Here is a 7,530-nt window from a genome sequence, read left to right on the forward strand (position 1 = left end):
GATTCTTCTTTCCAACAGACACTGGGAGACAAATTCACCTTTCAGCAGGACAATAACCTAAAACATATACACCCAGGCAAACAACGGTGCAGTACAACAATGGTGTGCAGAACAGCATCTCGGAATGCACAACTCGTCGGTCCTTGTCACGGATGGGCTATTGCAGCAGACGACCACACTGGGTTCCACTCCTATCAGCTAAAAACAAGAAGAAGCGGCTCCAGTGGGCACACAATCACCAAAACTGGACAATTGAGGAGTGGAAAAACATTGCGTGGTCCGACGAATCCTGGTTCCTGTTGCTGATGGCAGAGTCAGAATTTGGCGTAAGCAGCATGAATCCATAGCTCCATCCTGTCTAGTGTAATGGTGTGGGGAATGTTTTCCTGTCACACGTTAGGTCCTTTGATACCAGTGTACACTGGAGTTACTTACCAAGACGACATTGAATGTTCCTGAGTGGCCTAGTTACAGTTTTCACTTAAATCAGCTTGGAAATCTATGGCAAGACTTGAAACTTGAAAATGGCTGTCTAGCAAAGATCAACAACCAACTTGACAGAGCATGAAGCATGATTATAAATCATAATGTGCAAATATTGTACAATCCAGGTGTGCAAAGCTCTTAGAGACTTACCCAGAAAGACTCAGAGCTGTAATTGCTGCCAAAGGTTATTCTAACATGTATTGATTGACTCACAGAATTTGCAAAAGATTCTAAACATTGTATTACACTTTGTCGTTATGGGGTGTTGTGTGTAGATGGGTGAAAAAAATATATTTAATCCAAAGCAAAAACAGGTTTTTAGAAATGTTTGCTAATTTATTTAAAATATAAAACTGAAATATCACATTTACGTAAGTATTCAGACCCTTTACTCAGTACTTTGTTGAAGCAACTTTGGCAGCGATTACAGCCTCGAGTCTTCTTGGGTATGACACTATAAGCTTGGCACACCTGTATTTGGGTAGTTCCTCCCATTCTTCTCTGCACATCCGCTCAAGCTCTGTCAGGTTGGATGGGGAGCGTTGCTGCACATCTATTTTCAGTTCTCCAGAGATGTTCCATCGGGTTCAAGTCCAGGCTCTGGCTGGGCCACTCAAGGACATTCAGAGACTTGTCCCGTAGCCACTCTTGCGTTGTCTTGGCTGTCTGCTTTGGGTCGTTGTCCTGTTGGGAGGTAAACCTCAAATCAAATCAAATTGTATTGGTCACATACACATATTTAGCAGATGTTATTGCGGATTTAGTAAAATGCTTGTGCTCCTAGCTCCAACAGTGCAGTAGTATCTAACAATACACAAATCTAAAAGTAAAAGAATGGAATGGAAATATACACTGCTCAAAAAAATAAAGGGAACACTTAAACAACACAATGTAACTCCAAGTCAATCACACTTCTGTGAAATCAAACTGTCCACTTAGGAAGCAACATTGATTGACAATACATTTCACATGCTGTTGTGCAAATGGAATTGACAACAGGTGGAAATTATAGGCAATTAGCAAGACACCCCCAATAAAGGACTGGTTTTGCAGGTCGTGACCACAGACCACTTCTCAGTTCCTATGCTTCCTGGCTGATGTTTTGGTCACTTTTGAATGCTGGCGGTGCTTTCACTCTAGTGGTAACATGAGACGTTTAGTCTACAACCCACACAAGTGGCTCAGGTAGTGCAGCTCATCCAGGATGGCACATCAATGCGAGCTGTGGCAAGAAGGTTTGCTGTGTCTGTCAGCGTAGTGTCCAGAGCATGGAGGCGCTACCAGGAGACAGGCCAGTACATCAGGAGACGTGGAGGAGGCCGTAGGAGGGCAACAACCCAGCAGCAGGACTGCTACCTCCGCCTTTGTGCAAGGAGGAGCAGGAGGAGCACTGCCAGAGCCCTGCAAAATGACCTCCAGCAGGCCACAAATGTGCATGTGTCTGCTCAAACGGTCAGAAACAGACTCCATGAGGGTGGTATGAGGGCCCGACGTCCACAGGTGGGGGTTGTGCTTACAGCCCAACACCGTGCAGGACGTTTGGCATTTGCCAGAGAACACCAAGATTGGCAAATTCGCCACTGGCGCCCTGTGCTCTTCACAGATGAAAGCAGGTTCACCCTGAGCACATGTGACAGACGTGACAGAGTCTGGAGACGCTGTGGAGAACGTTCTGCTGCCTGCAACATCCTCCAGCATGACCGGTTTGGCGGTGGGTCAGTCATGGTGTGGGGTGGCATTTCTTTGGGGGGCCGCACAGCCCTCCATGTGCTCGCCAGAGGTAGCCTGACTGCCATTAGGTACCGAGATGAGATCCTCAGACCCCTTGTGAGACCATATGCTGGTGCGGTTGGCCCTGGGTTCCTCCTAATGCTAGACCTCATGTGGCTGGAGTGTGTCAGCAGTTTCTGCAAGAGGAAGGCATTGATGCTATGGACTGGCCCGCCCGTTCCCCAGACCTGAATCCAATTGAGCACATCTGAGACATCATGTCTCGCTCCATCCACCAACGCCACGTTGCACCACAGACTGTCCAGGAGTTGGCGGATGCTTTAGTCCAGGTCTGGGAGGAGATCCCTCAGGAGACCATCTGCCACCTCATCAGAAGCATGCCCAGGCGTTGTAGGGAGGTCATACAGGCACGTGGAGGCCACACACACTACTGAGCCTCATTTTGACTTGTTTTAAGGACATTACATCAAAGTTGGATCAGCCTGTAGTGTGGTTTTCCACTTTAATTTTGAGGGTGACTCCAAATCCAGACCTCCATGGGTTGATACATTTGATTTCCATTGATAATTTTTGTGTGATTTTGTTGTCAGCACATTCAACTATGTAAAGAAAAAAGTGTTTAATAAGATTATTTCATTCATTCAGATCTAGGATGTGTTATTTTAGTGTTCCCTTTATTTTTTTGAGCAGTGTAAATATTAGGACGAGCAATGTCGGAGTGGCATTGACTAAATACAGTAGAATAGAATACAGTATATACATATGAGTTGAGTAAAGCAGTATGTAAACATTATTAAAGTGACTAGTATTACATTATTAAAGTGGCCAGTGATTCCATGTCTATATATATATATATATATAGGCCAGCAGCCTCTAAGGCGCAGGGTTGAGTAGCCGGGTGGTAGCTGGCTAGTGATGGCTATTTAACAGTCTGATGGTCTTGAGATAGAAGCTGTTTTTCAGTCTCTCGGTCCCAGCTTTGATGCACCTGTACTGACCTCACATTCTGGATGATAGCAGGGTGAACAGGCCTTGGCTCGGGTGGTTGATGTCCTTGATGATCATTTTGGCCTTCCTGTGACATCGGGTGCTGTAGGTGTCCTGGAGGGTAGGCAGTGTGCCCCTGGTGATGCGTTGGGCAGACCGTACCACCCTCTGGAGAGCCCTGCGGTTGCGGGCGGTGCAGTTGCCGTACCAGGCGGTGATACAGCCCGACAGGATGCTCTCAATTGTGCATCTGTAAAAGTTTCTGTGGGTCTTAGGGGCCAAGCCAAATTTCTTCAGCCTCCTGAGGTTGAAGAGGCTCTGTTGCGCCTTCTTCACCACACTGTCTGTGTGGGTGGACCATTTCAGATTGTCAGTGATGTGTACGCAGAGGAACTTGAAGCTTTCCACCTTCTCCACTGCGGTCCCGTCGATGTGGATAGGGGCGTGCTCCCTCTGCTGTTTCCTGAAGTCCACAATCAGCTCCTTTGTTTTGTTGATGTTGAGAGAGAGGTTATTTTCCTGGCCTCACTCTGCCAGGGACCTCACCTCCGCCCTGTAGGCTGTCTCATCATTGTTGGTAATCAGGCCTACTACTGTTGTGTCGTCTGCAAACTTGATGATTGAGTTGGACGCGTGCGTGGCCACGCAGTCATGGGTGAACAGGGAGTACAGGAGGGGGCTGAGCACGCACCCTTGTGGGGCCCCTGTGTTGAGGATCAGCGAAGTGGAGGTGTTGTTTCCTAGCTTCACCACCTGGGGGCGGCCCGTCAGGAAGTCCAGGACCCAGTTGCACAGGGCAGGGTTCAGACCCAGGGCCCAGAGCTTAATGATGAGCTTGGAGGGTATTATGGTGTTGAAGGCTGAGCTATAGTCAATGAACAGCATTCTGACGTAGGTATTCCTCTTGTCCAGGTGGGATAGGGCAGTGTACAGTGCGATGGTGATTGCATCGGCTGTGGATCTATTGGGGCAGTAAGCAACTTTGAAGTGGGTCTAGGGTGTCCGGTAAGGTGGAGGTGATATGATCCTTAACTAGCCTCTCCAAGCACTTAATGATGACAGAAGTGAGTGCTACGTGGCAATAGTCATTTAGTTCAGTTACCTTTGCTTTCTTGGGTACAGGAACAATGGTGGACATCTTGAAGCAAGTGGGGACAGCAGACTGGGATAGGGAGAGATTGAATATGTCCGTAAACACTCCAGCCAGCTGGTCTGCGCATGCTCTGAGGACGTGGCTAGGGAGTCGTGATCTGATTTGCCGAAGGGAGGGCGGGGGAGGGCCTTGTAGGCATCTCAAAAAGGCAAGTAGCAGTGATCTAGTGTTTTCCCTAAGCGAGTACTACAGTCAATGTGTTGATAAAACTTCGGTAGCATTTTCCTCAAATTTGCTTTGTTAAAATCCCCAGCTACAATAAATGTGGCCTCAGGATATGTGGTTTCCAGTTTGCATAAAGTCCATTGTAGTTCCTTGAGGGCCGTCGTGGTATCGGCTGGAGGGGTAATATACACGTCTGTGACTATAACCAAAGAGAATTCTCTTGGGAGGTAATACGGTCGGCATTTGATTGTGAGGTATTCTAGGTCGGGTGGACAAAAATACTTGAGTTTCTGTATGTTATCACAATCACACCATGAGTAGTTAATCATGAAGCATACGGGGTGTACCCGCCTTTCTTCTTCCCGGAGAGTTCTTTATTCCTGTCTGCGCGATGAACTGAGAACCTAGCTGGCTGTGTGGACGGAGACAGTATATCCCGAGAGAGCCATGATTCCGTGAAACAGAGTATGTTACAGTCCCTGTATTCTCTGGAACGAGATCCTCGCCCTGAGCTCGTCTACTTTATTGTCCAGAGACTGAACATTAGCGAGTAATATACTCTGAAGTGGTGGATGGTGTGCCCGCCTCCTTAGTCGGACTAGAAGTCCACTCCGATTACCTCTTCTCTGCCGGCGGTGACTTGGAGCAGCCTCTGGGATAAGCTCAATTGCCCTGGGGGGTACGAACAAAGGATCCAAGTCGTATTCCTGGTCGTAATGCTGGTGAGTTACCGCTGCTCTGATATCCAAAACGTATTTCCGGCTGTATGTAATAACACAAAAAACGTTCTGGGCTAATAATGTAAGAAATAACACACAAAAAAACAAAATACTGCAAAGTTGCTTAGGAGCTAGAAGCAGAGCTGCCATGTCTTACTACAGACTGAACCTTCGCCCCAGTCTGAGATCCTGAGCGCTTTGGAGCAGGTTTTCATCAAGGATCTCTCTGTACTTTGCTCTGTTAATCTTTCCCACGATCCTGACTAGTCTCCCATCTCCCGCTGAAAAACATCCCCACAGCATGATGCTGCCACCACCATGCTTCACCGTAGGGATGGTATTGGCCAGGTGATAAGCGGTGCCTGGTTTCCTCCAGACATGACGCTTGGCATTCAGACCAAATAATTCAATCTGGGTTTCATCAGACCAGAGAATGTTGTTTCTCATGGTCTGAGAGTCCTTTAGGTGCCTTTTGGCAAACTCCAAGCGGGCTGTCATGTGCCTTTTACTGAGGAGTGGCTTCCGTCACTCTACCGTAAAGGCCTGATTGGTGGAGTGCTGCAGAGATGGTTTCCTTCTGGAAGGTTCTCCCATCTCCACAGAGGAACTCTGGAGCTCTGTCAGAGTGACCATTGGGTTCTTGGTCACCTCCCTGACCAAGGCCCTTCTCCCCCGATTGCTCAGATTGGTCTTTGTGGTGCCAAACTTCTTCCATTTAAGAATGATGGAGGCCACTGTGTTCTTGGGGACCTTTAATGCTGCAGACATTTTGTGGTACCCTTCCCCAGATCTGTGCCTCAACACAATCCTGTCTCGGAGCTCTACGGACAATTCCTTCGACCTCATGGCTTGGTTTTTGCTCTGACATGCACTGTCAACTTTGGGACCTTATATATATATATATATATATATATACACAGGTGTGTACCTTTCCAAATCACGTCCAATCAATTGAATTTACCACAGGTGGTCTCCAATCAAGTTGTAGAAACATCTCAAGGATGATCAATGGAAACAGGATGCACCTAAGCTCAATTTCTAGTCTCATAGCAAAGGGTCTGAATACTTATGTAAATAAGGTATTTCTGTTTTTATTTTTATTACATTTGAAAACATTTCTAAAAACCTGTTTTTGTTTTGTCATTATGGGGTATTGTGTGTAGATTTAGGGGGAAAAACAATTTAATCAATTTTAGAATAAGGCTGTAACGTAACAAAATGTGGAGAAAGTCTGAATACTTTAGGAATGCACTGTATGTTCAAACTTCACATTATCACTGTGATATGTTTTTACATGATTTATGATCAACCGTGGTTCATGTTTTATAGAAATATTGTCATGTATTAAGTACAGCTTTTTATTAATGTTAATGTATTTCTTGGTGTGAACCATGACTGAGGTTGACAGAGGTTTATTATTTTTATTTGAAAATGATTCTCTTAGTCCTGCAAAAGAGAAGAGCGTTCTTTTCTTTTTGTGGTTCTTCTCAAATCAGAAAAACGTTCTGTGACCAGTAGGACATGCCTGGCGTCAAGAACAGCAGAAATGATTAACATTCCAAATCCCACATCCAACCCAGAACCGTAACCCCTACCTCCCAACCCTAGTGTATATGCTGAATTTGGAAAATGAATAAAATAAGTGTTGTATTTTATGTTTTAAATACATTTTGCATACTACAAAAAATCTAGCTGTATAAAAAACACTGTCCATTGGCATTCAACAAATTCTATAAGATAACAAAGGTGTTTCTTTTCAGTTTTTTATTGAATGGTTACATCTACATAAATCAGAGGCCTCGCCGTACAAATACTTGACAAAAAAAAGTTTTGAAATTCAGCTATTAAGAAAAACCTTGATTACACAATCTCTGTACATTCTGTGAGATATGTTGAGGAGCTGGAACAGAAGTCAGAAACAAGACGAGGCCCCATCCCCGCTCACATACACTTCCACGACACGTCAACCCCATTCTCTATTGACCCTCAATACCACCACCAATGCAAACACCCACACTCCAAACAGCCTCCACTTAGTCATCATCCAACTATCACCATTCTCCCCTCACACACACACACTCAAACACCTTTCATTCATACCTCTTCCTCACACACTCACCATCTAGCTTCTACTTCTCCACTGGTAACAGACTAACATCTTCAGAGAGAGAGAACTCATCTCTCCTCACCCCCCCACCCCCTCATCCCTCACCCCCTCTTCCCTCGCTGATCTAGGTATGAAGCCTAATTCTATTTTTCGTAAAAATAAAACAAACTGTCAATCACATT

This window comes from Coregonus clupeaformis, chromosome 9, assembly GCF_020615455.1.
Source record: "Coregonus clupeaformis isolate EN_2021a chromosome 9, ASM2061545v1, whole genome shotgun sequence".
In the NCBI taxonomy this organism is placed as follows: domain Eukaryota; kingdom Metazoa; phylum Chordata; class Actinopteri; order Salmoniformes; family Salmonidae; genus Coregonus; species Coregonus clupeaformis.